Source organism: Canis aureus, chromosome X, assembly GCF_053574225.1.
Source record: "Canis aureus isolate CA01 chromosome X, VMU_Caureus_v.1.0, whole genome shotgun sequence".
Lineage (NCBI taxonomy): Eukaryota > Metazoa > Chordata > Mammalia > Carnivora > Canidae > Canis > Canis aureus.
The window spans coordinates 38,425,870-38,453,482 of NC_135649.1; the positions used below are offsets into that span (position 1 = coordinate 38,425,870).

Sequence of the window (27,613 nt, forward strand, 5' to 3'; positions counted from 1 at the left end):
TTTTTCCATTTACAGTCAGTAACTTCACTTAGATAATCAGAACCCTTTCACCTGCTACCTGACTTTAACTTGCTCTCATTTGAGATTTTTGCTTGAGTAAGAAGAGGACATTGTGAATCTGTCACTTGCCGCAGAGGTAGATGGGCAGGCAGAAGACAATTGGCAACATGAGCAGAGTAAGGGTCCAGAGGCAGTATGGATTTAGCAGAGGTTAGCATGAAAGTTATTGGTCCTGAATTCAAGCTTCTTTTACTTCACATTTTACCAAGAATCTACTTGGACTCTGTCAATAAACCAGCATGCCAGCTTTGTCATCCGAAGTTTGACTGCTCCTGGTTGGAGCTACCATGATATAAGGCATGGCTCCACTACCCCTACACTTTCTCATCATTTTAACCTACAGATGGATGACTTTTTCACTCTTCCCAGGTTTGTATGTATTTTGTGTCTAGCTCAGAAATCGATGAGCTAAACATTGTACCTAGTTGGCCCTGCTAACTTTATGCTGATCATTGGATACAATAGAGTTGGCCATGTGTCTTAAACAATAATAAGGATAGCAAAACAGTACAATTGGGAAAAGCACAAGACCTGAAAATAAGAATCTCAGTTCTACCTCTTAGTGGCCTTGGAAAAAAATAACCTCTTTTGGCCTCAGTTTTCTCATCTGTTAGTAGCACCTGCTGTACTCACCTTATAAAATTATTTTAAGTGTTAACAGAAAAAAGGATAACAAAGCCTACTGAAGATTATAATGAGCTATAAATATGTAAAGTGGTTATCTTTAAAGTAATGGGCTCAATAGAATGAACAAACAATGTACCTTCTAAATCAGGACAAATTTGGAAGTGAAATAATTAACAGTTGTTAATCTACAATGGGCATAAAATGGGACTATCCTAGGCAAATCCAGGATATGGTCACCCTTACATTGACTTTTATTTCATTCTGTCAAATCTGCCACCTATTTGCATGGCTCCTTTCACACCCTTTTACTCTAAAACACTGCTTCATCTTCTGGCCCAAGTATCCTGTTCAGGAAGAGCAAGAAAATGCATGTGTATGAGAATATGTGTATTCTTTGAAATACCTGACCTAGAAAAAAGTTGGGCCATGAATAAGGTTGCTATTACAACCTAAATATTTCCAAATAAATAGCTTCAAGGCTCAGCTTTGACTAATGATTCATTATTCAAATGGGCTCCAATTTTTTCCTGGGCTCTTTTTGTTTCCTCACCTCTAATATTATAGTCTTTTTGCTTCTGACATGTTACTAAGTATAGTGTAAGGCAGATCTACCAGGTCTGGTCTGGATAGCCTCCCCAGCTGAGCAGCCAGACATAATAGCCTGGGGCACATCTTGTGTAGGTAACCAGTAGAGAAACTGAGAAGTGGCTGACTTCGGTTCTTGCAACAGAATAAGCAGGTGGCCAGCTTTGTTCAGGATTTTGGCTTAGGAAGTAGCCTTGTCCTTTTCTGATGGGGTTTTCTCCCAAATTTCCACCTAGGACAAAGGAAGGAACTCACCTCCCTTTTGAGAATGGAAAGGGCTACTCTCAAATGGAAATAGATGAGAAATGATAAAGCCAAAGACCAAGTGGCTGGCCTAGTTTCTCCAGTATTCCTTTCTCATCTCATAATGAGCCTTCAAATTCAGAAGGCTGAGTGAGCATACATGAATAAAACTCATTGGCTAAAGTGAGATGAAATTTATAGCATAATTAATCTGACACATATTTAATAGTAATGAGTAAATATTATGTAATAAAAAAATAAAAAAATAAAAAAAATATTATGTAATAGCAAAAGGCAGATATGCCGTTTTTCCATCAATATATATACATATTAAGCTATTAATGCAAATTATCATAATTAGAATTTATTTTAGACAATAATATAAGTATTTCTCTTACTTATGGACATCTGCCTTTTATTTTTCTTTAAAAAAAAAAAACCCACCCAAACCACTTTGGTTTAGTACCATATTATGGCAAAACTAGGCTAGTGTAGCAACCACCTAGTTGGTCTCTCAATGGTACCCTAAATCATCATGCTCTGTTATTCAAAGATTGTGAATGGCTTCCCTTTGACTTCTAAAATTTGACTCAAACTGATGTTTCCTGCCCCATCTCTTGCTGTCCTCTTACTGAAACTCTTTCCTCTAGCTACATAGATTACTATCTTATGGGCATTTTTAAATTTTTATGCCAAAGTTTCGATGGTATATCTGTACCTTCACTTAGAATGCAAAACTGCACGTGCAATATCCTACCTATAAAGTGGAAAGAATCCTGGGTCAGTAGGTCTGGATATTGGTTGTGGCTCTGCCATTAATTTGCCATGTGAAGAATGTAAGCAAGCCAATTCATTGCTCTGAGTTTCAACTACCTAGATCTCTAAGGTTCTTTCCAATTTGAAAACTAAAAAGAAAGAAAGAAAGATAGAAAGAAAGAAAAAAGAAAGAAAGGAAGAAAAGAAAGAAAGAAAAGAAAAGAAAAGATAAGATAAGAAAAGAAAAGAAAAGAAAAGAAAGGAAAGGAAGAAAGAAAAAATCATTGGTTAACAAAAATAATCATACCTATTTTCAAGGTCTAGTTCAAGTACTATCTTAACCCGCAGCTTGTGGCTTACAATGACCTCTCCCTGTTTTGAGCTTCCATACTGCTGTCTTGCCCTCATGATTATAACATGGCTTCTTTAGCTCCAGTATCACTAACCCTGTCAAAAGAACAAAGGAGTAAAGTCTTCATGTCAGGATTCCAAGTAAAATCCTGAGATTTGCTCCGATTATGCTAACCACCAAATTAATAACTGTGGTCAGGGCAATGTCATACACTGCTTGGCTTAGGCTTGGGTCACATGTTTCACCCTCTAAGGTTAAATGTGGTCTAAGGTTTGGAAGGAGTGTTTAAGTCCATTACCAGAAGGAGAATGGACCCTGGAGAGGCAAATGTCCACAATATTGTCCCAATGCATTCATTCCACACTGCATTGTACAGTGGTTATTTGCACACATGCCTTATCATCTCATTCATTCATTCATTCATTCATTCAACACATATTTTTGAGCAACTACTATCTACCAGGCAGAGTGCTAATTGATGGGGACTCTATGGTGAACAAGATTAAGTGCCTACTCTCACAGTATTTATATTCTGGTGGAGAAGACAATAAATAATAATAAATAAATAAATGAAACAATATCAGTTGTAATAAGTTCTTTTGAAGAAAACAAACAGGAGAGGAGGGGGCAAGATGGCGGAAGAGTAGGGTTCCCAAGTCACTTGTCCCCACCACATTACCTAGAAAACCTTCAAATCATCCTGAAAGTCTACGAATTTGGCCTGAGATTTAAAGAGAGACCAGCTGGAATGCTACAGTGAGAAGAGTTCACGCTTCTATCAAGGTAGGAAGACGGGGGAAAAGAAATAAAGAAACAAAGGCCTCCAAGGGGGAGGGGCCCCGCGAGGAGCCGGGCTGAGGCCGGGGCGAGTGCCCCCAGGACAGGAGAGCCCCGTCCCGGAGAAGCAGGAGCTGCACCAACTTTCCCGGGCAGAAAGGCACCCGCAGGGAGTTGGAGCAGGACCCCAGGAGGGCGGGGATGCCCTCAGGCTCCCTGGGACACTAACAGAGCAGCTGCGCCCCGGGGAGAGTACGCCGAGCTCCCTAAGGGCTGCAGCGCACCGCGGGACCGGAGCAGCTCGGAGGGGCTCGGGGGCGGCTCCACGGAGGGGGCTGCGCGGCCCCGGGAGCAGCTCGGAGGGGCTCGGGCAGAGGAAGAGGCTCCGTGCGGAGGGGGCTGCGCGGTTCCAGGAGCAGCTCGGAGGGGCTCGGGCGGCAGCTCCGCGGAGGGGGCTGCGCGGCCGGGAGCGCGAATCCAACAGCGCAGGCTCCGGAGCACAGGGCGCCGGGACACAGCCAAGGATCCGGCCTCCCCCGGGACAAGCAGAGGCCGGGAGGGCCCAGGACTACAAGGACACTCCTGCCCCGAGCTGAGCAGATCAGCGGCCCCGCCCCGGAACATCCAGGCCCTGCAGACCGAGAACCCCGGAGTTACTGTGGGGGCTGAATTCAGGGCTGCAGAGCTGCCCCCCCCCCCCCACTGCGGTTGTTCCTCCTGAGGCCTCACCGGGTAAACAACCCCCACTGAGCCCTGCACCAGGCAGGGGGCAGAACAGCTCCCCCAAGTGCTAACACCTGAAAATCAGCACAACAGGCCCCTCCCCCAGAAGACCAGCTAGACGGACAAGTTCCAGGGGAAGTCAAGGGACTTAAAGTATACAGAATCAGAAGATACTCCCCCGTGCTTTTTCTTTTTCTTTTTTCTTTTTTGGTTTTTGATTTGTTTCCTTCCCCCACCCTTTTTCTTTCCTTTCTTTCTCCTTTTCTTCTCTTTTTTCTTTTTTTCTTTTTTCTTTTTCTCTTTTCTTTCCTTCTTTCTCTCCTCTCTTTTTCTCCTTTTCCCAATACAACTTGCTTTTGGCCACTCTGCACTGAGCAAAATGACTAGAAGGAAAACCTCAGCTCAAAAGAAAGAATCAGAAACAGTCCTCTCTCCCACAGAGTTACAAAATCTGGATTACAATTCAATGTCAGAAAGCCAATTCAGAAGCACTATTATACAGCTACTGGTGGCTCTAGAAAAAAGCATAAAGGACTCAAGAGACTTCATGACTGCAGAATTTAGATCCAATCAGGCAGAAATTAAAAATCAATTGAATGAGATGCAATCCAAACTAGAAGTCCTAACGACGAGGGTTAACGAGGTGGAAGAACGAGCGAGTGACAAAGAAGACAAGTTGATGGCAAAGAGGGAAACTGAGGAAAAAAGAGACAAACAATTAAAAGACCATGAGGATAGATTAAGGGAAATAAACGACAGCCTCAGGAAGAAAAACCTACGTTTAATTGGGGTTCCCGAGGGCGTCGAAAGGGACAGAGGGCCAGGATATGTATTTGAACAAATCCTAGCTGAAAACTTTCCTAATCTGGGAAGGGAAACAGGCATTCAGATCCAGGAAATAGAGAGATCCCCCCCTTAAATCAATAAAAACCGTTCAACACCTCAACATTTAATAGTGAAGCTTGCAAATTCCAAAGATAAAGAGAAGATCCTTAAAGCAGCAAGTGACAAGAAATCCCTGACTTTTATGGGGAGGAGTATTAGGGTAGCAGCAGACCTCTCCACAGAGACCTGGCAGGCCAGAAAGGGCTGGCAGGATATATTCAGGGTCCTAAATGAGAAGAACATGCAACCAAGAATACTTTATCCAGCAAGGCTCTCATTCAGAATGGAAGGAAAGATAAAGAGCTTCCAAGACAGGCAGGAACGGAAAGAATATGTGACCACCAAACCAGCTCTGCAAGAAATTTAAAGGGGGACTCTTAAAATTCTTCTTTAAGAAGAAGTTCAGTGGAACAATCCAGAAAAACAAGGACTGAATAGATATCATGATGACACTAAACTCATATCTGTCAATAGTAACTCTGAACGTGAATGGGCTTAATAACCCCATCAAAAGGCGCAGGGTTTCAGACTGGATAAAAAAGCAGGACCCATCTATTTGCTGTCTACAAGAGACTCATTTTAGACAGAAGGACACCTACAGCCTGAAAATAAAAGGTTGGAGAACCATTTACCATTCGAATGGTCCTCAAAAGAAAGCAGGGGTAGCCATCCTTATATCAGATAAACTAAAATTTACCCCAAAGACTGTAGTGAGAGATGAAGAGGGACACTATCTCATACTTAAAGGATCTATCCAACAAGAGGACTTAACAATCCTCAATATATATGCCCCGAATGTGGGAGCTGCCAAATATATAAATCAATTAATAACCAAAATTAAGACATACTTAGATAATAATACACTTATACTTGGTGACTTTATCTAGCGCTTTCTATACTCGATAGGTCTTCTGAGCACAACATCTCCAAAGAAAGGGGAGCTTTAAATGATACACTGGACCAGATGGATTTCACAGATATCTACAGAACTTTACATCCAAACTCAACTGAATACACATTCTTCTCAAGTGCACATGGAACTTTCTCCAGAATAGACCACATACTGGGTCACAAATCGGGTCTGAACCGATACCAAAAGATTGGGATCGTCCCCTGCATATTCTCAGACCATAATGCCTTGAAATTAGAACTAAATCACAACAAGAAGTTTGGAAGGACTTCAAACACGTGGAGGTTAAGGACCATCCTGCTAAAAGATGAAAGGGTCAACCAGGAAATTAAGGAAGAATTAAAAAGATTCATGGAAACTAATGAGAATGAAGATACAACTATTCAAAATCTTTGGGATGCAGCAAAAGCAATCCTGAGGGGGAAATACATTGCAATACAAGCATCCATTCAAAAACTGGAAACTGAAATACACAAGCTAACCTTATGCGTAAAGGAGCTGGAGAAAGAACAGCAAATAGATCCTACACCCAGCAGAAGAAGAGAGTTAATAAAGATTTGAGCAGAACTCAACGAAATCGAGACCAGAAGAACTGTGGAACAGATCAACAGAACCAGGAGTTGGTTCTCTGAAAGAATTAATAAGATAGATAAACTATTAGCCAGCCTTATTAAAAAGAAGAGAGAGAAGACTCAAATTAATAAAATCATGAATGAGAAAGGAGAGATCACTACAAACGATTTTAAAAACATATGAACAGCTATACCCCAATAAATTAGGCAATCTAGAATAAATGGACACATTTCTGGAAAGCCACAAACTACCAAAACTGGAACAGGAAGAAATAGAAAACCTGAACAGGCCAATAACCAGGGAGGAAATTGAAGCAGTTATCAAAAACCTCCCAAGACACAAAAGTCCAGGGCCAGATGGCTTCCCAGGGGAATTCTATCAAACGTTTAAAGAAGAAACCATACCGGGATCCCTGGGTGGCACAGCAGTTTAGCACCCGCCTTTGGCCCAGCGCGCGATCCTGGAGACCCGGGATCGAGTCCCATGTCGGGCTCCCGGTGCATGGAGTCTGCTTCTCCCTCTGCCTGTTTCTCTGCCTCTCTCTCTCTCTCTCTCTCTGTGTGTGTGTGTGTGTGTGACTATCATAAATAAATAAATAAAATCCTTTAAAGAAAAAAGAAAAAAAGAAACCATACCCATTCTGCTAAAGCTGTTTGGAAAGATAGAAAGAGATGGAGTACTCCAAATTCGTTCTATGAGGCCAGCAGCACCTTAATTCCAAAACCAGACAAAGACCCCACCAAAAAGGAGAATTATAGACCAATATCCGTGATGAACATGGATGCAAAAATTCTCAACAAGATACTAGCCAATAGGATCCAACAGTACATTAAGAAAATTATTCACCATGACCAAGTAGGATTTATTCCCGGGACACAGGTCTGGTTCAACACCCATAAAACCATCAATGTGATTCATCATATCAGCAAGAGAAAAACCAAGAACCATATGGTCCTCTCATTAGATGCATAGAAAGCATTTGACAAAATACAGCATCCATTCCTGATCAAAACTCTTCAGAGTGTAGGGATAGAGGGAACATTCCTCAACATCTTAAAAGCCATCTACAAAAAGCCCACAGCAAATATCGTTCTCAATGGGGAAGCACTGGAGCCTTTCCCCTAAGATCAGGAATAAGACAGGGATGTCCACTCTCATCACTGCTATTCAACATAGTACTGGAAGTCCTAGCCTCAGCAATTAGACAACAAAAAGACATCAACGTCGATGGAACTGGAGGGTATTATGCTGATTGAAATAAGTCAATCGGAGAAGGACAAACATTATATGTTCTCATTCTTTTGAGGAATATAAATAATAGTGAAAGGGAATAGAAGGTAAGGGAGAAGAAATGGGTAGGAAATATCAGAAAGGGAGACAGAACATGAAGACGCCTAACTCTGGGAAATGAACTAGGGGTGGTGGAAGGGGAGGAGGGCAGGGGGTGGGGGTGAATGGGTGACGGGCACTGGGGGGAGCACTTGACAGGATAAGCATTGGGTGTTATTCTGTATGTTGGTAAATTGTACACCAATAAAAAATAAATTTATTAAAAAAATAAAAAATAAAGAGTGATGAAAAGACAAAAAGACAAGGGCATTAAAAAATGAACTGATCAAGTATGATAGTGATTTGGCTCCATGAGGAAAGAAAAGAGTTCAGTTCTGTTTTATTTGCCATTGCATCTCTAACATTTTTCAGGAATGATGTTGGACTCCTCTAATTCATCCATTCATGCATTCATCCAACCATCTGGCTTACTCTGTGACACTCTGCAAGGTACTGTTGATATAAAGTCAAATAAAATATGACCTTTTCCCTTAAATAACTCATGATATATTGAGAAAGAAAAACAAATGAATAAATATTTAGACGGATCATTGAAGCAGTATTGTAGACAATGGACTGAAGTAATACCTCCAGATGTGATTGCAACAGATGAAAGATGCTAATGGTCTAAACTGAGGCAGTAATAGCAAGAATGAGTATGAGGGAAAGAAAAAAGATATTTATAATACAGGGTTGATGAAATATAGAAAATTACTGGAGCGGTTGTAGGGGATGATGAGAAGGAAAAATAAAAATTGAGGTTGAATGAATCCTAGGTTTCTAGCTGGGGTAGCTGGGAACTGTCATTAATATAGAGAGAAAATTCAAAAGAAAAAAATAGATTTAGGGCAAGAGTTAGGAAAGAATATTAAGCGTTCAATTACTGAGTTTTTGAATTTGATGTTTTTGTAGGATATCTTGGTGCAATTGCCCAATAAGCTTTTTAAGCTTTTAGATATTTGAGTCTGATGCTTAAGAAAAACATCTGTACTTGTGATAAAGATTTAGGAACCCCTAGCCTACTTGTCATAGTTAAAGCTGTAGGAGTGGATGAGATCACCCAAGGAGATTATGTAGCATGAGAAGAAAACCTGAGGAAATAGCAAAATATAAGTGTTGAGAAAAAGGAAAGGGAAAAGCAGTGGAAGACACTAAGAAAATCTCCGTAGTCAATATTCCTTACAAAATGTTCTTTCACTTGGAATGAGATAGGTTAGTAGCTAGTGGGAGCCAGTGATTCTGTGCACAAATTGGAATTCAGCAACCACTGCTCAGCGGCAGTTTGTGATTCAGTCTACACCCCAATATGTCAGTCCTACCTCATAGATTTCCCACAATTGACTTTGATTCCCAGTGTGTGTGAATATCATGGGGAGACTGGTTGAACCCAAAGGTCAATCCTGAGAAGCTTTCCAATGGTAAGTCTTTTCTCTGCTATAAAAATTATTTTCTTCTGGAAGTCTCAAAGGTGAGAGAATGGGAAGAGAAAACTATTATGGTGGAAGAGGGACAGGGGTGGGTGGAAAGTGGGAACCATCTGGATATCTGGGGAAAATCATTTCAATCATGCAAAGATTGGGTTACACAGGTTTTAGCTGCAAAACCTTTAGTGAACACGTAAACAATCAGATATGATATAATCACTTCGTGCATTTCCATTCTCTCTCTCTCTAAATAGTTGGTTTCTCTTTAGTAATTTTGGGCCTTACCCAAGTCAAATTTTTTGCATTAGAATTTCAGTAGAACATGGTTGTGTTCACATCTTGTTCTTCACCAAAAAGTACTGTTGGCTAAGGCAAATCATTTGAATAAGTGTTTTAACTTATCAAGGCATCATGTATTGCACAATAAAATGAACAACTCTTAGATTTTCAGCTCCATAGTTTTGACAGTTGTGTACACCCAGGTCAGGTCAAGTTTATAAGCTGCTTTCATTTCCCCCTGGGTATGTTTGTACAGGGTTCTGTGGACCATTTCCACTGATTAAGGGCTCATCTCTGGCTCAAGGCTTTGACTCAACTCTCTAAAATGTGGAGTTCAGGGTGTTCCTGGTACTTGAGTCATTCTCTTCTCCTGGTCTGAATGCCTGGATTCCCCAACCCTGAAAGACTCAGTGATCAGTCTTGTCCCATGATGGCCTTTTCAGTCTTCCCACAACAACCAGAATGCTTTTTAAAAAGTTGTATATATTGCTCACATTATATTTCTATCAACATGCTTTCCTATAAAATGGATAGCCCCTCCTTTTTTTCTCTTTCATAGTACCCTGGCTCTTTTCTTCATAGTATTTAACACAAGCCATAATTATTTCATTTATCTTTGCAGCTCCGAACACATTAATTCAATAATGATTTCATTAACAAGTTGATCTGTCAACATTGAGTCTTGCCCTTCTCCGTTCCAGTCTTGACCCTGTAGTCAGAGTGATATTAGAAAAATGTATAGTTGATCCCCTTACTCATCCTGTCAGAAACTCTTCAATGGTTTTATGTTTGAATAAAGTCCAAATTTCTTAAGGTTACTGCTTTATTCTGGATACACCGCTGTACCATGGTAACAAGTTAACCCCAGAATCTCAATGGTAATTTATCTATTGATCATTATATGTTTCTGATATAGGTGGGGGAGAAGTAAGGGAAGCCTACTTCATACCACACAGGCATTTGGAAGGTCTGGCAGCTGGTGGCCCTATTATGTAGCTGAACTACCTACAGTGTAAATACATTATATTTTAGACACTTTATCCCTCACAAACTGTCTCTCTACTAGTTTTCTCTAGCAACCATGAAAGAGCTAAGCCCTAATACCCTAAGGCAGCCATTGTATGTAATGCATTAACTTCTCTTCTATGCACCTATAACAATATTCTTTATGCATCATCTTTGGGAGGATTGAAAAAAGTCACGAAAATCTTTTTCTGTGGTTTGGATAAGGAATCTTGGTTGAGAGGCTCCCAAGTCTGGGAGGATTCCTGACACATGGTAGGTGGAGGATCTATGTCTATCTTTTTAAAATAAAGGAATCTGTAAAAATTAAGTCTAGAAGAGATCTTGTAAATCATCTAATCTAATGGTTTTCAACCCTGGCTATGCATCAGAATCTCTTGAAGACCTTCTTAAAACTTTAGATTCTTCACTCCACTTCTAAAGATTCTGATTCAATACATCTGGCAGGGGAAACCAGGAATGTACATTTTTAAGCAAGACCCTCTGGTGATTGTGACACAGTCATTTAATTAGTGTTTTTGGCTAATGAGTGGGCACTTGAGTATCATATTTTATTTCCACAGTTGGAAGGAAGAAGTTCGTTGGTTTTTTTCCCCTGCAAAGCCAACACTCTTATACAGTTCTTCCTGAGATTAAATTGAGCTGTAACAAGGCTAGACGCTTGTGCAAGGTCTTCAGCTCTAATATTCTTGGAGATTTCACTTTTAAGCCAGAGCATCTCTTCTTGTGGAGTTAAACAATTGGGGCACTTGCTCTTAGGAATGAAACCCTCTTCTAAAAAAGATGGGAATAGCAAGAATAAAGCCAGATGTGTTGGAAAACACTATGATTGTGCTTGTTTCAAATCTCAGATGAGCCAAGAGTCCCGGTTCTGAAGAGACTCCTCAGAAGTCTATGAAGACAGCTTCTACCTGTGCCAATCTCTTCAATGTGACAAAATCAACTGGAAAATTCTAGGATTTTAAGCCTACATTCTTTGGCCTAACACTGGTGTCTTTTTCATGGTTACATCTTTCAAAACACATCATGGCCAGAACCTTAGCTGTGCAGAGAAGTTTTCTGGGCTATTTGGTTGAATAATGGAGCATAACCTATAGCTGTTTAGGGGCTGCACACAGGGCTTGGAAAGCATGCTGGAGTATATAGGTGCCAGCTCAGTGGAGAGTTTAAATATTTGGCTCACTTTCTCAAACTTCACTTCATTTCATCAGTAGTGAAGGGAGAAGGTCCTTTCCTTGCTATTGGAAATAAAGCATGTGTTTCCAACACAGTTCCAATGGGAAATTCCTTTCACCAGTCCCAGCAAAACACAGCCTAGAAGAGTTGTATGTGTGTTTGATGCAATCTCTTCCCTCCGTGGTCTTCAAGACTGAAGACATATGTGTTAATGTAATAAATTTATAAAGCACATTTTATATAGTTCATTGACCAACATTTCCCAAACTATATTCTGATATACTGTAGTCCCTCAAGACACTGAGAAAGATGAATTCCATTATAAAATAAATCCAGTAAGGCTGCATATTTCAAATCTCATTCTGTACATTTACTGTCAAAATAAAGGGCTATAGAATGTCAGTGTTCCTTACTATATAGTTATACTGGCCCTTTCAATAATGAAAGGTTTGCTTTTTGCTTTTCCTTTCTGACCTAAAGAATAGCAGAAATGGATACTAGTACATAATCCAAATAAACCCTAAATGCAGGTTTTGCATTGCATTGGATGACTTCCAGAGGCCCCTTCACTAATATTTCTCAGTCTTTGAGAGCACTTTCCCAATGGTGATCCACAGTATATCATAAAATATTCCTCTAGGAAAACCTTTCTGCTTATATGACTGGGGTATGATGGGTGTAATAAAGACGAACATGTTTTATAACTGCAGCACTTCTCAGAGCCTTTAATAAGATAATATGCATAGTAAAGGTACAAAATGAGATATGTTGGAAATATCAGAACGCTGTCTACCACACCTGTCCTACATTGGGTATGCTGAGAATTCTGGGATTTGGGCTCCTCTTCCTAGAATATCCCAATCTCAGGGTAGTTTCTCCTCATTGTCTCCTAAGAATTCCTCTTTCAACCAGGAATTTACTCCTTAGGTCAATAATGTAACAACTTAATTAAATCCTCAGATGTCTCTGGCTCTTAAATCTGGCAGAATTTCTTATTCATCTCTCCACAGCTTTTACTTTCTGGACTCTACTTCCCTTACAGGAGTCTTTATTCCTACTTTTGATTAGCTGCTCTCTGAGAATGTCCTTATTCCATTTTTTTTCTTCTTTCCCGCCTTTAGTACTTCATCATTGTATGGCCTCTGACTGTTCTTTGAAATAAGCCAGATTCCTGTTATTGTTGTTTAACATTCAAGGGACATGGGATCTAAAGTTTTCTTCATAGCTTCTAATCCCTTTTTCTTGATTAAAGAGAAAATATAAACCATCAGCCATCTCACAGAGGAATTTTGTGTCATTTATTCAAATTTCCTGCACTAGAGGTAGAGGTAGATACGTTTTCTATTCTTTAATCATAACAGAATCACTGTTCTACCAGGCAGTGAAAAACAATATCCAAAGGGTAACATGCCCATTTGGCATGAGATGGGCCTAGCTTTGTATTTAATGAAGCCAAATTAAATCTGTTTCCACAGGAGAGCAACCATTTCCAACATTCTGCAGGATTGGTTTTATATCCACCATAAATTAGATAATCAACTAATATTTATTAAGTCCCTGTAATAGACCCAGAACTATTTTAGATTCTTAAAGTATCCAGAAGAGAAAATAAGACTTGATGTTTGCCATAAAAAACTGGATAATTTGTGGTTCTCCCAAAGAAGGTCTCCTTTGGATTAAACGAGACACATGACATGAATTCCAACAATCTCATGGAGACATGTGAAGATGTGCTTTAGAGTATGGAGAAGATTTCATTGGCAGAGGCAAGAAGGAGAGAATAAGCATGAATGCAGATGCAGAACCAAGCAAGGTATAAAATAATATTTTCCTTTTCATTGTTTTTATCTTCATGAATGACTTCCCATTAAAAAACTCCAAACAAATAACTTCTCAATAGTGGGTTAGACCATGGGCTTGAGTTTTCTTGTGATTTTTACTGGTAGGGCAAGGCCACTTTTAACTTATATGCTGTCCAAAGCTGTCATCTGCCCATCCATATGCTCTTTTGTTTCTATTTCCTCCAGTTTATCACTACTTTCGTCTGCTTCAGGCTCAACTACTGATACTCAGTACAGATTTGAAAGTTGCCCTGCACTTGCACTTCCTCTTCTGTTCTTTATTTTTCTGCCAGCACTCTTATTTTTATATGCATTTATAAGGTGCTTCCTCTAAACCAAGACTTGTGATCAGGGCTGGACATGAATAACAAAGATGAATAAAACATGCTTCTACCCTCAAGGAGTTCATAGTCCAGTGGAGCATGGGGACAGATAAGATGACACCAATAACTCTCAATCAAGACAAACTGGCTAGTGCCATTGGAAATGCTAAAGCATGTTCCTAAGAGGAATGTGAGTTCTGACTTTCTCAGTTGGGCATATAATATTTGTTTTCATCTATGCATTTTATAGACCTCAATTATGCCACGTTTTGCAATAAAAAAGTATGTGTATATATGCATGTGTGTGTTTTCCCTGGCTGGCTACTATATGGTCTCCATTCTGTTTTATAAGTAGCCGTTTGATCTCTTGAATGGCTGAAATGTCATTTTATAATGAGCTGAAGTTATGCACTCTGGTCTATTATCCTTCGACGGAACAGTTTCTGGTGGTGCTGTGGGAGGAGAGGGAAGAAGCTAAGACAAAGCTGTTCTTCTTGGCCAGGAAACATCCCTTTGACATAACACCTGGGATTGGTGGGAAGAAATAGCAAATAAACTGAGTCACTGGCGCCAGTGTTGAGTCAGGCCTTCCTATGAAATGGTGTTCCTTTTATCCTTGCAGAACTGAGGAGAATAAGCCTCATCAAAATAAGCAGTTTCCTAATCCATCAGAAAGGAGGCTCTTCTATGCTGACTTTTGGGTCATAATGAAAATTTGATAAGATAGCAGGCAGGAGGTAGCATCTGGCTGTACTGGCCTGATAACAGTCTTGTGCAATGGATGGTGTGTGGCTTTGGAATGTAAGACCTGTAAATGCAGCCCACACTTGACATGATGGCAATAGGGAAATTTTCAGAATATATCTGCCTCAGGAAAACTGACCCAACTCTCTACCCAGTCTCTTCAAAGTAATAAGCAATACTGCACACTAGTGCCTACTAAGACCTTAGCAATAGCCATGATGAAAGAGATGGCCACAGAGATGCTAAGGTAATAGTTGCTTATTATTTGTACAAATAGAAGAATATGTGGGACTGCGGTGGAAAAGGGCTGGATGGGTTATAGTGAAAAAAAATGTACTATCTGCTGTGTCAGTGTGGACACAATAAGAGACCATAGGTACATTTCTCTCTTTTTTTAAAAAAATATTTTATTTATTTATTCATGAGAGACACAGGCAGAAGGAGAAGAAGGCTCCCTTCAAGGAGCCCGATGTGGGACTCGATCCCGGATTCCGGGATCACGCCCCAAGCCGAAGGCCAACTCCAACCACTGAGCCACCCAGGCGTCCCAATAGGCACATTTCTAATGACCTATCCTTCTATTCTATTTGCTGGTTGAAGCTCTGTGATAGTGGTCCTCAATATGTGGATGAAGGGGAACAGAATAGGCCATTCCAAAGTATGCCACTTTGGCCTAAGGATTATCCTGAGCCAAAGGCAATTAAGAAGCAGCAAACACGGGAAGAGCTCTTTGCTCTCCCCCATCTGCCTAAAAGAAAGACATAAATTTCCCATTGTGAAATGTTTCTCATCCCCTCTTCCATACTATGAGAACAACCCTTATAACTAAACATAGAAAGTTGGTACAAGATGGGTCTGCACAAAAGACATTACCAAAATAACCCTTAACTTCCATTAGTTTCTTCCATGTACTTTCCCATAATTTACCGCACCTATAAGCCCAACCCCTCTCCTTTGTACTCTCTGTCACTTCTTCACAATTTGCAGGCTCCAGGTACAGAACCTAAAAGAATGGAGTGAAATATTTTTCCTTCCCTACAGGGGCAGGGAAGTGGTATTGGAAATACTTGACATGCTTTTTGAAAAAGTTGCTCACCCCTGACTTTCAACTCATTGAGAGCTATTGCTCTAGGAAAAACGCAGACCTTGAGGCCAAACTAAATGAAGTCAATTTGATTCTGCCTGATGATTTACCCTGATTCTGCCCCAGTTCTAGCGAACCAAGCACTTTGTTATTTCTCTTTGAGTAATCCTCCACTCTATACCCCTGTTTCAATAACTAATTCTCATTCATTTGGGGAATATAAATAATAGTGAAAGGGAAAATAAGGGAAGGGAGAAGAAATGTGTGGGAAATATCAGAAAGGGAGACAGAACGTAAAGACTGCTAACTCTGGGAAACGAACTAGGGGTGGTAGAAGGGGAGGAGGGCGGGGGGTGGGAGTGAATGGGTGACGGGGACTGGGTGTTATTCTGTATGTTAGTAAATTGAACACCAATAAAAAAAAAAAAAACTAAGCCTTTCTGCAGCCCCTGACATAAGCTCCTAAAAAGATAGCTTCCCCAGAACCCACATTCTTCTAAAGAAGTGGTTCTTTAATCTGAGAGTACACTGGAATGATGTGTATTCTGCCGGTAAATACAGGCTGCCTCATTAAATCTGAATTTCAGATAAACAACAAATAGTTTTTAGTATATCTATGATGAATGCAATATTTGAGACATAATTGTAATAAAAGTAATTCACTATTCATCTGAACTTCAAAATTAACTGGATTCTTTTTTTTTTTTTTTAATCTGGCAACCCAGTCTGGGAACTTTGTTTAAAATGTAGATTTCTGGGTCTTACTCCCAGAATTCTTATTTGAATTCTGTGTTGGGGAATTTCTAACAGGTACATTGAGGCAGGTATTTAGCTAAAAAATACACTTTATGAAACAAACCCTCACCTAATATTATATACCTATTCGCAGCTGCTGTTCCCTGGTACTTCTAGGTACCCTGGAACCTTAGTCCTGTACCTGGCCTCTGTTCCAATTCCAAATGCCCAAATGCTTAGCACTTGTGTGTCTATGCAAGGAAGCAAATTGGTATAAAAATACTTCTCAAAGCTCATAGCTCTAGGGAGTAGAGAGGAATTGTGTGAATGATTCAAAGTACTCTCAATTGATAATGGTAATTATAAAAATAAAAACAACAATATCTGTCACTTATATAGTACTTAGTATGTGCCAAACACTGTTCTAAGTGCTTTACATATGTTAACTCCTTTAATCCTCGCAACAATCCAATAATGTAGGTACCGTTATTATCCTCGTTTTAAGATGAAGAAACTGAAGTACAGAGATTTTTAAGTGACATGCCCAAGGTCACACAGGAAGTACATGGCAAAGCCAGGCACTTTGATCTATTTGCAGTCAATTTAAAACAAATCCTTGGATGGCAGCATCCAGTAATGTCCCTAAACAAAATTGTAGAGTGAGAGGTTTTTTGTTTTTTTTTTCCTGCACCTACCTTCTGGCCACCTTCTTTCCAGCCCCTAATCATTTTCCTGTATTTTCTAATTTCCTTCCCATGTCCTGCAACTTAGCTCAGCTCTCTGGATTCCCTAAACCTCACTAAAAACCCCAGGGCACAGAGACTATTAAGGCCCTTTTTGTTTTCAAAACTATTGTAACAAGACCGTGCAAGAGATCTGGAGAGTTACAGGGACAGGGAGATGTGTCTGTATGTCTAAATGTCTGTGTTCTGGACTGGGCAAGAGGTATCCAAGTGAAAGTACCCATGTAAAACCTCTAGGTAAATGTGGACAGCTTTAAGGAAAACTGATAATCAGTTATTACTGTCAGAGTAAAATACACCTGACAGTTCTTATAGCTAGAGTAAACATGAAGTTTGTCCCCCTCAAAAAATTGGAGGTAAGATTTGACTATTCTATTGACTATAGAATCAAGCCTTATTCTATTAAACTGAGCTATATGTATCTCCTCTCTGGTCCCTGGAAATAGTTCCTGACTCAGAGGAAACCTGCTCCTTAAGCTGCAGAACATTGGATAGAATATTTCCTGTCTGTGCCCTAATTAATACCTCAGTCCAGCTGAGTATAATTGGCCTAGAATACAGAGCTGTGTTCAGTGTCTCTTGGGCTGGCTGCACAATAAGAGTTCAACCAAAGCTACAGAAGAACTTGTCAGCAGCAAGCAGAGATCCTAAGAAATGAAGCTATTCATGAAGGGCTGGGGAGCAGTAGAATGTTTTTGGAAGAGAAAAAGCAACAGAATAAATAAATTGGTGAAGCTAGCTAGGCAGGTTTAGTTTAGTTTTTGTTGTTGTTGTTGTTTTTTGTTTTGTTTTGTTTTGTCTCTTTCCATGAAGAGAGAGTATTGGGAATGATTCATTTATTTATTCAGCCATTCACTCATTCAGCCATTCCTTCAACATTTAATGTGGGTCTACTATGTGTCAACCACTATTTAAGGAGCTAGTTATACAAAACAGGAAAAGGAAAAAAGTTCCAGCTTTTATGAAGTTTATGTTCTAGGAAGGAAAGATCCGGTGCAGAATTCTGTGATTTGGAGTCAGTAACGTGGATCAAGACCATGTCATATTGACCTATTGAGGTCATTACAAGCAGCGAGCCTAGGGTCACTAGCAGCCAAAGGTCAAAAGTAGAAAGCAGAGCTAAGTATTGCCATTTGAGTGTCCTCTCTCATTGCTTCTGGGTCAAAGTCTACTTGTGCCTCAAGGTCTCCCTTCTGTTCCTACCATCCATAAAGCCTTTTCCAACAACTGCCGATAATAAAATCTCCTCTTGTAATCTACATCCGTAGTCTTGCACTTGGTCATGCAGGGTCTCATTTCTTAGCCATCTTTACATCTATTCTTACCTTGGTGGTGGTAGGGATGGCCAAGAAGGTCTTTAGCTAATAGAATAAAAAGTGAGTCTGATTCTTTCCTATAGAAATCCAGATGCCTTAATATCTGGCTCTATCAGATTCCCTGCAGATGTTAGTCCCATTCTGATCCTCAAATATGACAGTGCATCAATATTAAAAGAGTTATGAAGACAATTCACTCTTCCAAAAGATTAAGGAATTCCTTAGTCACTCCTGTTTCATTTATGAGCAAATGGGGAGTGGCAATCTATATGGTCCTGGGGCTGGGTTATAAGGGTGGAGCCTATGCATGTTGATTAAAGTTTTTAGTTATAAAGAATCAAAACTGGGCAGCCCAGGTGGCTCAGCGGTTTAGTGCCGCCTCCAGCCCAGGGCCTGATCCTGCAGACCCGGGATCGAGTCCCACGTCAGGCTCCCTGCATGGAGCCTGCTTCTCCCTCTGCCTGTGTCTCTGCCTCTTTCTCTCTGTGTGTCTCTCATGAATAAATAAATAAGAATCTTTAAAAAATAAATAAATAAATTACCTATCATAAGCCCAAATTCTCTAATAAGTCCTCTCTAATATTCTCCCTGCGCTTTGCATTTTCCCTGTAGCAGTGAGTGATAAACTCAACTCATTCATTTGCAAGGTGTTTTCCTGGTGGTCTTTGGCTAGAGAGCATTGAGGAGCCTGGGACTTCTAAGATGAGGAATTCTTAAGACATCGAAAGGGTGTTCAAAAGAGCAGGCTAGTTGTAGCTCCCAGATAACCTGGGGATCCCTATTCCCAAGGCTGACCACAGCCAATGACTGATTAGAGCAACAGTACAAAATCTTCATCTTTCTATGTCAAGATAGGATAGACTCATTGAAAGATCCATTTATATATGCCAAGAGCTGCCTGTAGGATCAGGTTAAGGCAGATTTCATCTGAAAACACATCCTTGCTTAGCTTCTTCCCCTTCCCTATTTTCCTCACAGATTTCTCCTGAGAACATTTCCTTAATAAATAATTTACACAAGAATTTCCCATTTGGGCTGTTGTTCTGGTGGCATGAACAGCCCAAAATAGCCAGATAGCTGTCTTCTTTTCTAGATAGTGGATATATTGTCGTATCTCTGTCCAGAAGTGTATCTCCTTTGAGTACTGAAATTTCTAAACCTGCAGAATCATACCATTTTTTGAGTGGGCTATTAGATATAATATTGAAAAAGATACACTCCAATTTCTACCCCTTGGTTACTGGAATACTGGTTATAACAGAAACAGCACTATTGGCCACTAGTTCAAAGTATATGCCATGTCCTATAAGATAGCAATTTTCAGATCTTGATTTCTGGAAATTCCATGGATGAGTATTTAATAGGTAATCGCACTGCTCTGCCAGGATAACTGTTAGATAACTGGTTAACTAGATAACTCCAAGATATCTGGTTAATGATGTGTGTGGTAAGATCAGTGAGTCTTGTATTTTCTATCACCTTCTTTCTTTCTCTATAAAATAAGTTTCTTGTAAAGGATACAAGGCAGTGGAAAGGATATTCATTAAGTCTATGGATGGTGGTATTGGCAGAATCATTGCAGGCTGGAAAAGCAAATCTATATCAGAGTAAATATCATTCTCAGTGAGGAAAGATGGGTTCCTCTTCCACAGTGGAGGGCATCCAATGTAATCAGCCTGCTACCTGGTCACTTTGGAGAATGGGGCCCTATTAGTGGCTCAGAATGGGCCTCTGTTATTGGCATGTGGGAACTCAAAGAGACTGTAGCCAACTCAGCCTTGATAATGGGGAGTCCATGCAGTTGATGCTATGCATAACCTCTGTCTCTACCCCCAAGGGCACTTTATGTGTAAATTCATTGAGCAAGCACTGGAAGAACTGGGAAGAGAGGCCGACTGACATCCATAACAGAGACATTTTGTACACTTGACCATTGACAGATTTCTCCAAAGTAATGACCTTTTGGTGAGTCATTATACAGGACACAAATATTCTTAGGAAATGGTGCAAATACTAGTCCTATAAAGCATTTGAGAGCACTTAATAAACTTTGAAGTGTTATATATATATATATAATGAGTTATTGCCATAAAGGAAAGACTTTCATGAACTCTGTTTAACTTGGAGGAGAAATAAAAAGGGCCAAGCCAGATGCCATGACTTCCTTGGGGTATGGTCCAGGCTGATGGACAGGGCCTATAATTTCGAATTGCTTTATCTCTCAGTTTTAGACCAAGAGGCCCGTGGAGCTGTCAGAAGTGCCATGATCTGGAAGAGTCCATCTGAAAGAAGGTTTGAAGTCTACTTGTGGCTCAAATGGTTTTGAAGGTTTGTCTCAGTTAATGGATAAACCAACATGTGGCTACGTGTTCTGGATTAATAACTCCCTTCATGGGTGACTCTGAAAACCAGGGGAATAGATAATGAGGAAGCCACAGGGGGTTTTTATTGGCACTAGAGCCAAAGGAATTACTTTTATAAAAATATGATGTTCTAAAACAATTCCTTTTTCTTCCCTACCTCAAATATTGGAACATGTCTCACAAGTACAAAGTAAGATGGATAAGTGATGGTCTGCTTCCTTGGACTTATGTGGATGATCAATTTAAATGGCTCACAAAAATGTCCACTGTGAGGCTGTGTTTGTGTGCGTGTGTGTGTGTATAACCCATCCATCCTTTGTGTGTACCCCCACCCCAAATTTTTAAAAAGCATTATTATATCTTTATAGTGCAACATCAAAAGGTAAATGAGAAAGCAGAAGACTGAAGAGCAGTGGAGATGAATGATGATTCTGGAGAAGTGAGGCTTGATCTGAAATGTATAGACCATGGATGGACATAAGGGATAAAATTACCTTTGACTAAGACTGCGGGGTTTGCTGTTATGCTGATAGCTATAGGTAATCTTAATTAGACAATGCTATAAAGGTAAGGGGGAAAACACTTGTTTTGGCTTTCTCAAGGTCTTGGCTCCCTAGCAGCAATAGCTTACAGTGAGAACAGCAGGTGACATTGCCACATCTCAGAATACCATGGGCCAAAGCATTAGGGACTATTGAGCCAAAGCCCTCTAGATTCCTAACCTCAGCATCTGCTTTCTGATTTTTTGCTTCATCTTTCCAAAGAGAAAGGTCACATAACTATCAAGTGGCAGAGCCAGGATTCACATGCAGGCTGCCTAGTTCCAGAGCCTCAATTTAGATGATGGCACAATTTCTGCTTGCTAGGATTGGTGACACTGTGTGGGTTGTCAGCCTCCTCCATTTTGCAAACCTCCACTCAAACTTAAGGAAAAAAAGAAACTTGCAGGTTATTTTCCCAAAATAAACCATTCTCTATTATCCACCAGCCCCATTCCTCCCCACTTTCTATACCTAAATCCTGAGGTGTTTCCATCATTTTTTAGACCTCTCCTGAAATTACATTGCAGAGAACCAGTACCAGGTACATCCAGCTGAGGACCATTGGAGTCTATCCCTGCAGGTTTTGTGTGCAGAAGATTGAATTGTCAATTACATTCTCTCTGCTTCTGTGCCCTGCATCCTGGAGAATCATGAAGCACAGGCCATGAAGCAAGCCACAGAACTCTCGGGGATTTGGTCATTAGTTGTCAGGGCTGAAAGCTTTTATGTGGCTCACTGTAGAGCAATGGGAGGTGGTGAGGACACTAAGTTATTTTAAAAGACAACAAAGATTATTTCTGACTGTCCTTTCCACTGAGGCTTATGTGCAATTTCTATACACAAGAATATTTTCATCAAGTACCCTGTGCCCAGCACTAAGCTAGTTGTTATGAGAGATCCAAAGCTCAAGAAATGTTTTCTGTTGCTAGGGGTCTTTAATCTAGTTGAGAAGACATGATATACACCTAACAGATCAGTAGAAAACACTTCATAATTATGCAAAAAAACTACATGTAACCTCATACCGGTAAAAAATGTGCTATGGAAAGTCAAAACAAACAGAAATAATCATAGCAATAGTAATAATAATAAGACTTAGTGTTTACGCACATGAGAAAATGCTCTGCATCACTTGCCATCAGGGAAGTACAAATCAAAACCACAATGAGATACCACCTCACACCAGTGAGAATGGGGAAAATTAACAAGGCAGGAAACAACAAATGTTGGAGAGGATGTGGAGAAAAGGGAACCCTCTTACACTGTTGGTGGGAATGTGAACTGGTACAGCCACTCTGGAAAACTGTGTGGAGGTTCCTCAAAGAGTTAAAAATAGACCTGCCCTACGACCCAGCAATTGCACTGTTGGGGATTTACCCCAAAGATACAGATGCAATGAAATGCTGGGACACCTGCACCCCGATGTTTATAGCAGCAATGTCCACAATAGCCAAACTGTGGAAGGAGCCTCGGTGTCCATCGAAAGATGAATGGATAAAGAAGATGTGGTTTATGTATACAATGGAATATTATTCAGCCATTAGAAATTACAAATACCCACCATTTGCTTCGATGTGGATGGAACTGGAGGGTATTATGCTGAGTGAAATAAGTCAATCGGAGAAGGACAAACATTATATGTTCTCATTCATTTGGGGAATATAAATAATAGTGAAATGGAATATAAGGGAAGGGAGAAGAAATGGGTAGGAAATATCAGAAAGGGAGACAGAACATAAAGACTCCTAACTCTGGGAAACGAACTAGGGGTGGTGGAAGGGGAGGAGGGCGGGGGGTGGGGGTGAATGGTTGACGGGCACTGAGGGGGGCACTTGACGGGATGAGCACTGGGTGTTATTCTGTATGTTGGCAAATTGAACACCAATTAAAAAATAAATTTATTATTTAAAAAAGACAGTGTTTATTGAGCACTGAATATGTGGCAGGTATTTCCTAAGTACTTGAAAGTATTAACTTCTTTAATCCTCTCAACGACTCTATTGAGTGTGGTACCAGTTTTGCCCCACTTTTAAAGACGAGGAAATTGAGGTACAGAGCAGTCAAGGAACTTGCCCAAGGTCTCACAGATGGTGAGTGGCAGCACTTGAATTTAGACTTAGACAGCGCAGGGCAACTATTGCCTGGAGCTCTAGTCTGCCTCCATTTCAGTGAATTAGTTGGAGTAGCCTTCATAAATGGTGTGGGATTGTCTTCCAGCTCTGAAGTCTACACTATAACAAGGCTTGAAGGATGGTGTAGGTTTGGAGGATCAGGGAGTATATTGCAGTTTAAAAAATAGTAGAATCACATTGGTTATAACTTGCTATCTTTTTATTGAGCCCCTACTAGGCAACTTTCTTTTGCAATGCAATGGATTATTTGCATGTCATACTGAGACAATGTGATATACAATAAGAAGAACATGGGCTTTAGAGTCAGACAAATCTAGGTTTGGTTTCTGGTTCTATCCTTATTAGGTGTACAACTATGGTTTAGTTACTTAACCTGTCCTAGTTAAATACAAAAGCACATTGGCTTTAATCAGTTCTCTTTTTATTGCATATTTGGTAGGTGCCATGAGCTTTACCTGAATTATCTCATTTAACCCTCATGGCAGCTCATGAGCTAGGAATTACTATCTTGATTGTACAGATGAGAAAACTGTCCAAAATCAAATTATTAGTAAGTAGTAGCATAGGTATTCCAGTCTTAGTTTGTGATTATGTTCTATCACTGTCTGATATTCCTACTCAGCCACTACCAGTCTAGGCCATGATTTTAGCTAAATGACGAGAGTTAAGATTCAGTTTAAATGTGCAGAGCATTGAAAAAGATTCTTAACTGACCCAAATGCTTTGCCATTTGACTGCAATTTCACACAAATTAAAAGAGAAACAAAAAGAAGGGTTCCTGGGTGACTCAATCAGTTAAATATCTGACTCTTGACTTCAGCTCAGGTTATGATCTGGGGTCCTGAGATCGAACCCCACGTAGGTCTCCATTCTGGGTGTGGAGCCTGCTTAAGATTCTCTCTCTTCCAGGTACCTGAGTGGCTCAGTGGTTGAGCATCTACCTTTGGCTCAGGTTGTGATCCCAGGGTCCTGGGATGGAGTCCCACATCAGACTCCCCATACGGAGCCTTCTTCTCCCTCTGCCTATGTCTCTGCCACTCTCTCTGTGTCTCTCATGAATAAATAAATAAAATCTTTAAAAAAAAGGATTCTCTCTCTCCCTCTCCCTTGTCCATCCCCCACTAAAGAACTCTATATTTACTTAGGCTTACTAAATGTTTAACTATTAACCTAAATATTTACTTAGATTATTGAATGACTTTATTAGTTAATTGTTAATATAGAAACATAAACAGGCAATGTGAAGGGATAAGCAAATCAATAACAACAAAAATACAAAGCACTCAAATAGGTCCTTTTATAAAAATTAGTATATACACGATAAAGGTGCACATTGGAGTATTAAATAACAAAAATTCAACCAAGTAAATTAAAAAAAAGATATTCATTCATGAGAAACACAGAGAGAGACAGAGACATAGGCAGAGCGGATGTGGAACTCGATCACAGGACCCCAGGATCATGACCTGAGCCAAAGGCAGATGCTCAGCCACTGACCCACTCAGGTGCCCCACCAAGTAACTTTTAAAGATCTAACTAGCTTTCCGAATTGATTCATGTATCAGGCAACATTCCATCTAGCAAGAGGAGCTCCAAAGGGCTACAGAAAAGGGAAAAATTTTAAAGTGGAGAGGGAGTAGAAAAAAGGAAATTATTAGCAAATAATCGATTGTCTTAAACAAAGTTGCCATCCCAAGGGGAATGGAAGAATGATATATCAGTAAAATTCGTAGTGTTGACCAAGAAATTCCATGGTAACAGACTAAAGGTTACATTCTGGGAGGCTGAAACAGCAGTTAGATTAGGTATTAAGTATTAGTTTACTGACATCAGGCCTTAACCTAAATAACACCATATGGGGCTTGCAATTTTCTTTTTTTTAATATTTTATTTATTTATTCATAGAAATGCAGAGAGAGAGAGAGTAGCAGAGACACAGACAGAGGGAGAAGCAGGCTCCATGCAGAGAGCCTGACATGGGACTCTATTCAGCGTCTCCAGGATCACACCCTGGGCCGCAGGCGGCGCTAAACCCCTGCGCCACGGGGGCTGCCCGCAATTTTCTTTTTAACATAGAAAAAGTTCCTTTTATGTGCTGAGCATCTTTATATATATTATCACCCATAAACTTTACAAAGGCCCTATGAAGTAGATATTACTCACTTTCATTGTGTGGATAAGGATAGAAGCTGAGAGAGATTAAGAAAGTAGGCCAAAACTGATACAGCTCGTGAGTAAACAAGACATAAACCCAGGTTATCTGACCCCACAGCCCATTGACCTATTACATCACACTGTTTTAGTATGACTACAACATGCAAACAATCCACTGCATAGCGAAAGCAAGCTGCGGGGAGGACACATAGCAAAATAGTGGTAATGTCTGTGTTAGGGTGGTTGCCTTATGGATTTTAATTTTTGGCTTTTTGCTTTTGCCTATCTATATAATTAAAAAGTATCTGTTATATAAAAATAGTAATGAACAATGGAGAGAGTAAAAGATGTAAAGAGAAAACCAAGGTAACAGGACATTTTCCCTCTAAGAAGTTCTCAAGGACCAAGACCATGCTTCATGAAGGTGCTCTGTTAAAGCATATTATTGGAATCTCAATCTTACCTGAAATAGCAAGAGAGTTTGAGTTATGCTTAGTTCTCTGAATCTTACTCAGAGACTGGAAAGGTGACACTATGTACCACAGCTAGCAGCTGGGGTATCTGGGAACTACTAAAGCTATTCTTTTCGATCATCCCATCAGATATACATTTAACAATGTCTCTTGAATATAATCCCTCAGAAGGGACACTGGGAGATAGCTTATACTATACATGCACTCCAAAAGTTAGTCCAGGATTAATATGTGCTCATTCTGCATGGCAGAATGGTAGTCTGGTTGAAATGATTAACTGGTTGGTAATTTTCAGTATAAAAGACTGAGACAGGGCAGCCCGGGTGGCTCAGTGGTTTAGTACCACCTTCAGCCCAGGGTGTGGTCCTGGAGTCCCAGGATCGAGTCCTATATTAGGCTCCCTGCATGGAGCCTGCTTCTCCCTCTGCCTGTGTCTCTGCCTCTCTTTCTCTCTCTGTGTTTCTCATGAATAAATCAATAAAATCTTTAAAAAAAATAAAAGACTGAGACAGACCTTCTTTAAAGCAAGTCATCTTAGTATCATCATCATCAGCAGCAGCAGCACCATTAACCCTTGGTGAGTAGGTAATATGTGCCAGGTCCTGTACTAATTGATTTACATGTCATTGACTCTCACAATAAATCTTGTCAAGTACATACTATTATTATCATCCCCATTATACAGAGGAGGACGCTAAAAGACAAAGGAACTTGCCCAATGCCACCGAACTGCTTTAGCCAGGGTAGAGAAATTCCTTCTCCTGTCTTGACCATTGGTTGAGATTGTTACCTAATTGCATCTGAATTAAACCTAAGGAGAGGACACCAGCACAGGGACATTTTGCCTCACCCTCCCCAATCATTGCTGGTAGGACTACGTTTTGCCTGCAAAGTGATGGCAGTGAAAAGCATGAGGATTTAAGATTTAGTCTGCTGAGCATTAATTGGCCTTTGTCTGATCCACGTGTACACTGAAAATACCTGTGCACTCCCTGCCTGCCTCTCAGAGATGTTTTTCCATGAGTGGTTCTCTGTGTATACCAGAGTCTATTTCACCTGTTGAAAAGATAAACCATCAATCACAATTCCTGCCCATCTAGACAAATGGTAATGTTGTTTGTGGATAGCATAACTGCTTGCACAGAGAAAAAAATGTGGATGAAGCACACACAAGCAAGGCTAAATCCATTGAAACAAAGAAGGAACATTCTGCATAAATTGAAGCCTTGGGGAGAATGACTAAGAAGGGGGTTTACCTGTTGGGAAAGATAGTACTCACAGAGATTTTGCACTAACTTTCGAATGTATGAAAGTCAATTGCAGGACCTTTCTTCAAGAACAAGAAAGGATGGCATAAACATGGCACATAAAGGTGTGAGAGAAAATCTTGATATTAGCAATATTGAGAGAAGGCTTGAAAGAAGAAATGGAAAGCCTGAGT

General features: G+C 40.2%; 1 protein-coding gene and 1 long non-coding RNA gene across 2 annotated transcripts in view; one reads left to right on the plus strand and one right to left on the minus strand.

Moving 5' to 3' along the window:
• The window catches only part of RTL4 (retrotransposon Gag like 4), a 498,694-nt gene that overhangs the window by 52,124 nt on the left and 418,957 nt on the right, over window positions 1–27,613 (minus strand). The window lies entirely within an intron of this gene.
• On the plus strand, window positions 13,340–22,832 carry LOC144308126 (uncharacterized). Its single transcript, XR_013374754.1, has 3 exons — window positions 13,340–13,535; window positions 20,346–20,473; window positions 20,734–22,832. It is a non-coding gene; the product is annotated as an uncharacterized LOC144308126 (long non-coding RNA).